The sequence below is a fragment of the Panicum virgatum genome, chromosome 4K (assembly GCF_016808335.1).
Source record: "Panicum virgatum strain AP13 chromosome 4K, P.virgatum_v5, whole genome shotgun sequence".
NCBI classification, from domain to species: Eukaryota; Viridiplantae; Streptophyta; class Magnoliopsida; order Poales; family Poaceae; genus Panicum; species Panicum virgatum.
The window spans coordinates 33,685,634-33,693,768 of NC_053139.1; the positions used below are offsets into that span (position 1 = coordinate 33,685,634).

The 8,135-nt window shown below is 40.7% G+C and overlaps 1 non-coding gene across 1 annotated transcript; it reads right to left on the reverse strand.

Moving 5' to 3' along the window:
- Positions 1-3,965: 3,965 nt before the first annotated feature.
- On the reverse strand, positions 3,966-4,052 carry TRNAS-UGA. Its single transcript has one exon. It is a non-coding gene; the product is annotated as a tRNA-Ser (tRNA).
- Between the last annotated feature and the right edge of the window lie 4,083 nt (positions 4,053-8,135).

The following is an 8,135-nucleotide window of genomic DNA, read 5'->3' on the forward strand; positions in this document are numbered from 1 at the left end:
GTGCACCTTGCAGATCTCTTCATATCTTAGTGCCCAAACTGCATTGCATTGCAGCCCACATGGATGTTGTCATTCCACCAACCAAAATAGAGGAAAAATATATAAGCATGTTGAAATTACCTAGATTGGATTGCTGCCTAATATTCATGTCTTGTAGGGAAGCTATTCTTATATTTATGTAAACCGTGGTGCATGTCATTCCTTAAAGGCTTTGCACAGACCTGTAAGTTTTTGCATCTCTTCATTATCTGTTTGCATCAAAATTCTAATTTTGTTTATCGTAAAGGAATAATCTCACCCTCCACCACTAACTTCCATTTCTATTCTTGAATCATAGGCCATATTGTATCACCGGTGACTTAACTACGAATTTGTGATGAGATAATTTTTACAATGATTGAAAAAAATAAGAGTCGTCCATCTGATAGAATCGTACGGTGATCAACGTAGGAAGTATCTGGAAGTACTTAGACTAAAATACTTGGTGATACAAAAATGTGGGACCAAGTACCAAAAAGTGGGACGGAATACTAATTTAATTTAATGTTTATAAATATCTTCCATTGATCAACGGCAGAAAAAAATTTCAAGGCAAAAGTAGCTGAAAGTACCCATTGGTACTTTACAATCATTGTAACAAAGCTCCTTATAATAAACCACCATATAATTTTGGCAGCTTCTATTAGCAGGCAGCCCTAGCTGAAGTTGAAAATTTTGTACATCCAAATAAAATTCAAATTTAGCATTTGATGCTGCGCTTTCCAACCCAATGCTTTGCGTGTTACTGAGAAATCCAAAAATAATATACTTATATTTCACAAAGAAAAGGCTGACTTGAGAGCAAGGCCCATAAAGTTTCACATAACAAAGTTTAAGGGTGTAAACTGTTAAAATATCGAGATTGGTATTTCTTTTTCTACATTTGTTTGATATTTTAGTGCCTATGCAAACACAAATCTTTTTCTACATTTATTTGTTCGATTTTTGAAATATTAAAAAATTCCTACCCTAGTCATTGCTAGATATATCAAGCTTGACATAACATTTTATGATTGGTTGACATTCCCTTATGTTAATTCCATTGGTTGATCACTTCAAGATTCTAAACAACTGCCAAGAGGAGTTTTTGAGTAGCCGTGGCCGAGGGGGATTGCTATCCTTGCTATTCTCTCCTCCTAATGCCCGACAGTGCTTATGTGTACAGGGACCATTTGCCATGAGTGAAGATGAATTAGCTACCAACATAATTCCCGACTAGGAGGTCCCGTTTGGATCAAGTGTTAATAGGTAAAAGTGCTAAACTGTAGCACTAGTGTATCTAAAGAGGAGTGCTAATAAGGTGGGCTAAAGTCTAGCCAAAACTCAAAAACCTTCGCTAAAGTTTAGCAACTGTTAGCACTCATATCTTTGTTAAAATTTAGCACTCAACTTTAACTCCTCCAAACAGATCCTCAGACGAGGTACACGAATAAACTAGAAAACATATCAGGTGCAAACTAACATATCCATGCAAACCGTGCAAACTTCAATCTGAGATACCGGATCAACATCCAAGGGGTATGGAGTGATTGGGTAATTTTACAATTAACCGCCCGCCCTTGGATTGGGTAATCATACTTTTGCAAATCCCCCTCCCACTCCCCCCGCGCCTCCCCTTGGATGTTGATCCGATGACCCAAATTGAAGTTTACACAGTTTGCACGAAGAGATTGATTTGCACCTGATATGTTCCTGATAAACAAAGCCCCGGCAGGCGGCCTAGCTTCTGACACCCTCTCGGCACCTTTTGCAAATCTGTTAGTGTATCTATAACATGTGGAGCTAATTGAGCAGCAGAAAGAAGAGATTCCAGTCCATATTATAGCTTGACATAACACATATCCTTTTTTTTAGGGCGACATAACACATATCCTTTATGTCATTCCTTTTTATCTTAAAGCCTGAGCTCTTTTCTACACCCCAAAATAAAGAACTATTTTGTAATCTTGAATTACAATTGCTTCTATCTATACAGCTAGCACTGCTATTTACATAAAAAGCACAATAGTATATTAGATACTTCAAAAAAGCAATTCTACAGTGTGTGCATCTCTCGCTTCACAGCCTCTGATTTTTCTCAAAAAAATTCTTCCAGAGCATACTGAAACAGAGGACGTTGGATTCTTTTGCCCACCACTCTATAGGACAATGATCAAAAGCATCAAGCGAGACATGAGCAGATCATACAGCTAGGTGCACTAGTGCTTATTAGGTCCTTTCCGTTATGGATTCTTCTGGAATTACATCTTGTCATGGCAACCACGTAGTCAAGCATTTCCTTCACAACGGCTGCAGAAAAAGCTTAGGTTTGATGTAGATAAGGAGCAGGTTTTGGACGGCAAATTGAGAATGGAAAGAAAGTGAAGTTCTAGGAAGATAACTGGTTAGCATTCTCTAACCTAGCAGTTCAGTCACTACTGGAAAACAGGCCAAATATCCAGACCAAAAGTACCAGTTGCTGTTGCAACCGGTACTGATGTGAGGCATCAGCACCAGCTGCAACAGCAGCCGGTACTCTTGGCCTGTGCCGAGCCTAGCACGGGACATTGGGTACCGGCTCATGGCACGACCCGGTTCCAATGCTGCAAATTAGGCACCGGGTCGTGCCACAAACCTGTACCAAATGGACACGGAGACAAAGACACCGGTTTGTGCCATTCACTGTTGCCCATTTTGCATGCAAAGGCATCGGGTTATGCCAATAACCGGTGCCGGCTGGTGCCCATGGAAAAGGTATCGGTTGGTGCGATGACCCGGTGCCGATGCACAATATTGAGCACCGGGTCGGTGGCACCAACCGGTGCCTTTGGCCTGCCCCTATAAATACCCCACCCCCTCCCCCCCTCCAAGCTGCCGTGAACTCACTGTTCATGGCAGCCGACTGAGGGGAGGGGATGCGATTTTTTCCATTTTTTTTCTTAAAAGGTTAGTATTTTTTCTGCATGCTTGAGCAAATTAATTTTATAGATGTAGTTAGCACTTGATTTAGTTTATACATGTGATAATTATTTTTAGATGTAGTTAGCACCTAATTTAATTAATATTGTTATATAAATTATTAGGTGTAAGATAATTATTTATTTAGATGTAGTTAGCATTTTGGTTAGTAACTGAAAAATTACTAGCTATGATGTATATAAATTAATTATTTACATGTGATAAATTATTATTTGACACTCTATGATGTATTGCAATGAAATGTGAACCCAGATGAGTCGGTAATGGATGTACAACGCCGACCGGCGTTTAATGGAGTTTATTGATGGCGTGCATGAATTCATAGAAGCGGCCAATAAACACAAGTACGGTGGTTTCGTTCGTTGCCTATGCAAATTCTGTCAAAATGAGAAGAATTACTCATCATTAAGAACCATCCACAGTCACTTGTTCAATAGTGGTTTCATGCCCAACTACTATGATTGGACCAAGCATGGAGAAAGAGGGATTATGCTAGATAATAATGAAGAAGAAGATGACAGGATTCCCGACTTTGCAGCCAATTACAGTGCCTTCTTTGAAGATACTGCAATGGGTGAGCCTGAAGAAGATGCTGAAAAACACGTTGTAGAAGATGATCTTGGTCAGATGTTGCGCGAAGCGGAGGAAGTTTGCAAAACAGAAAAGGAATCAAGAGATCTGAAGCTTATATTGGAGGACTAGAATATTGTTGTACCCAGATTGCAAACAAGGCCACAAAAAGTTGGGTACCACATTGGAATTGTTGCAATGGAAGGCATCAAATGGTTTGTCTGACAAGTGATTTGAGGAGTTGCTGAAACTTATAAAAAACTTACTGGATAAACCTAAACCTAACTAAATCAACACACAATAACCTAAACCTTCTACCCATTCCATCCATCATATCTGTCGAGTCGAGGAGATTCGTTCTTATCTATAGATAATGCAAGAGAGAACTTATGCCCTCGCGGATGGAGAGGGATTCGAACCCCCGGTATCCCTATCAATACTTCAGTTTTCAAGACCGACTCTTTCAACCACTCAGACATCCATCCCTGCGCTCGCCCGCCCTATCTATCTGCGCGCTGGCAGGTAGGGGCAACTCTATGTGATTCGCTACGCTTACTTGCGCCCCACCCCGTAAGTGGACTCTATTGCCTAGCGGTTAGCGGCACTTTTCCAGTCTCTAACCCTAATCTCTTTTGTTTGCTACTATGATCAATTTGGCATTTCGATCATCTTTTGTTTTGAAGGTACTTATAACAACCAATTGAGCATATATTTGTACATGCTGGTACGCGTGATTTAGTACTAGAGACACATTATTACCTAATGCTGCTGATAATGTACTGTCTTTTATAGTTACAAACAACCTATGTTTCCTTCTTTTTTAAGCTGTTTACTAGTTATCTGTCCGAGAAACAAACTATCATACAATTAAAGCCCGCAATGCACAGAACATAAGGCACATACATACCACTTTAGCACACTTTACAGAACATGAGTGCAACATACCAATTCTAGAAAAACACATAAACAGAATCCAAACAAAGTCACTTAAGAATAGGCAATGGACACACCGTCCACGCCACCTACTTGAAGAGCAGAAAAGAGTATAGTTAGTGTAAGGAAAGTATTATAGGAAAGACCCTATAAGTTCAGACAATATGCTACATTCTATGATATCCTATTCAATCCCCAGGTTAGCATATGATGCTCGTCGTGCTAATAAATCCTCTCTTCTTAAAGCCCAAGGACAAAGAAATGCAAGTAAATACCCTCGATTCATTCCTTTTATGCGAGTGGGAAAGCTAGCTAGAAATAAATGACAAGGAGTAGAGCCTAGAGCAAAAGGGCCTGGCGTCAGGTTAGTTAAAGCAATAAAGTCAATGCTGGTGCTCGCTTATTCAATCCTTTTTTCTCGGTTATGTGAAAAGGTAGAAAACTCGCTACACTTTATAGGAAATGAACTACTCTTAATGCAAGCTAGTCAAGCTGGATGAGTTGTTAGGAATGGCTCAACCCAGGCAGCGCTAAACCTTTCTTTTCCAGGCAAATCTCTCACTTCAATCTTTCTGGGCTAGCTATGTTCTCGGGGCTACACTCTACCAGAGTAGGAGAATCCATCGAGTAATGAAGATGTTAACTTATAGTACAAGCAAGAGAACTCTTAAAAGAAAGAAATCTACTGCTCTATCATTGACAGATTCTTTTAGTCTATAGCATGAGGCAAGAAATGTTGTTTGTCCTCTAGGATTGGAAGCACAGAAGATACATGCATGTCCTAATGACTGCATCCTCTATCATGGTGAGGAGTATTAAAATTTGGATGCGTATCCGGTATGCAACGCATGTCGGTATAAGATCCCTCGAGATGATCCAGGCGACGTTGAGGGGGTGCGTATCAAGAAGAGGGTGCCTGCCAAGGTGATGTGGTATTTCCCTCTAATACCATGTCTGAAATGATTGTTCATGAACAAAACGAATGCTAAATTGATGCGATGGCACAAAGAAGATCGGAAGCAAGACAATATGTTGAGACACCCCACTGATGGGTCCTAGTGGAGAAAGGTGGACAGAACATTCTCAACATTCGCAAATGATGCGAGGAATATAAGGTTTGGCTTAAGTACGGATGACATGAATCCTTTCGGTGAGCAGAGCAGTGGTCATAGTACCTAGCCTGTGACACTTTGTATATACAACCTTCCTCCTTGGCTGTATATGAAGCTGAAGTTCATTATGATACCGGTGCTTATCCCCGACCCGAACCAACCTAGTAACGATATTGATGTGTATCTGAAACCACTGGTTGATGATCTTCTATTGTTGTGAAAAGAAGAGGGTGTTCGTGTGTGGGATGCGCACACAGAGGAATATTTTGACCTACGTGCATTGCTTTTCGTAATCACCAACGATTGGCCTGCACTGAGCAACCTATCTGGACAGTCCAATAAGAGTTATAGGGCATGCACCCATTGCTTAGATGAAACTGACAGCATGTATCTGAAGTACTGTAGAAAGATCAAGTACATGAGTCATCGTCGATTTCTTCCTATCAAGCACCCATTAAGGAGGAAGCATGCTCACTACGGTGGAAAGACAGATCATCGTACCAAACCAAGGCACCGTTGTGGGAAAATGGTATTTGAAATGGTCAAAGATATAAAGGTAGTATTCAGAAAAGGACCTGGCACCAGATTGGTGTAGAGTGATGACAGACGTGCACCTATGTTGGAAGAAAAAGAGTATATTTTGGGATTTACCTTATTGGGAAGTCTTAGAGGTCCGCCACGCAATTGATGTGATACACCTCACAAAGAATCTTTGTGTTAACCTGCTAGGCTTCCTTGTTGTCTATGGTAAGTCAAAGGACACACTGGAAGCACGGCAAGACCTTCAACGTATGAAACAATGGGCCGCCCTACATCCAGAAAAAAGAGATAAAGGACGTCATTACCTAGGTACTGCCTGCTACACTCTAAGCAAGGAAGAGAAGCAAAGTATGTTTGAATGTTTGAACAGTATCAAGGTCCCATCAGGCTACTCTTTGAATATAAAGAGGCTACTAAACATGAAAGAGAAGAAATCCGCACACGTCAAGTGTCATGACTATCACGTGTTGATGACGCAATTACTGCCAGTTGCACTTAGAGGTATTCTACCAGCTAATGTTCGAGCAACAATCATAAAGCTATGCGCATTTCTCAAAAGGCAATCGATCCAACGAGTCTAATCAAGCTACAAGAGGATGTTGTCCAAAGTATCGTTAGTCTTGAGATGATATTTCCTCCATCATTTTTCAATATTATGACGCATCTTCTGGTTCACCTGGTCAAAGAGATTGGTATTCTCGGTCCCGTTTTGCTTCATAATATGTTCCCTTTTGAACGATTCTTCGCAGTCCTAAAGAAATATGTTCGTAATCGGGCTCGTCTAGAAGGAAGCATTGCGAAGGGTTATGTGTCAGAAGAGGTCATTGAGTTTTGTGTTGACTATGTGGATGAACTTTGCCTGATTGGGGTTCCAGTATCACGACATGAGGGGCGGCTGATTGGAAAGGGCACACTTGGAAGGAAATCAGTAAATGCAAGTGACCATGCTACGTTGAGCAAAGCACATCTCACAGTTCTGCAACAATCGGCCTTGGTGGCTCCGTACATGGAGGAGCACAAGCAAATGGTGTGAAGCAGGTACCCTTCGAAGTCTGAAATATGGATTACAATCCATCATAACGATACATTCGCCACCTAGTTGCAGAAGGAACTCATGGGCAATGATGAAATTCATGAGCAGCTAGGTTGGCTGGCCAAGGGTCCAGCTAATTCAATCTTGACGTACCAAGGATATGAAATTAATGGATACACATTTTACACAAGAGCCCAAGATAACAAGAGCATCAATTAAAATAGTTGTGTCTGTATAGATGCCACAGACTCTAGTGGCCAAACAAACTCATATTTTGGTTACATTGAGGAGATCTGGGAACTCGACTATGGGCCACTGAAGATTCCTCTATTTTCGTTGCCAATGGGTGAAGCTGACCGGAAAAGGTGTCGATATCAACGAGTACGGAATGACAACAGTAGACCTCAAAGAGCTTGGCTTTCGAGACGAACCATTCGTCCTAGCTAAGGATGTCACTCAAGTTTTCTATGTGCAGGACATGTCTAGCAAATCCAAAAAGGACAAGTCTAGAAATAAATCAGCAAAGGACAAGTCAGATGGAAACGAGCCAAAGCGTCATATAGTTCTGGCAGGTAAAAGAAAAATTGTGAGAGTCGACGATGTCACAGATGAAGAATAATACAACAAGGTTGAAGACATGACTCCGTTTGCCGTGGAGGTCGACACAAGTATCCTTTTAGCCCAACAGAAGGCTCCATACACACGCCATGATCATAATGAAGGGACGATTGTAAAGCAAACCATCATTAATATTCCATTAGTTGAATGATTATCTCTTGTAATATTTCTCATCAACATTTACTATTTGTACTCATCATTTGAAATATTTGTAATATTATTTGTGAGGACCATATAGACTATTATTGTAACCTAGATATAAAAAATAGTCTCAAAGAATAATTTTTGGGGAAAAGATAAGAAAACACACACTCTCACAGTCACAGTCACAG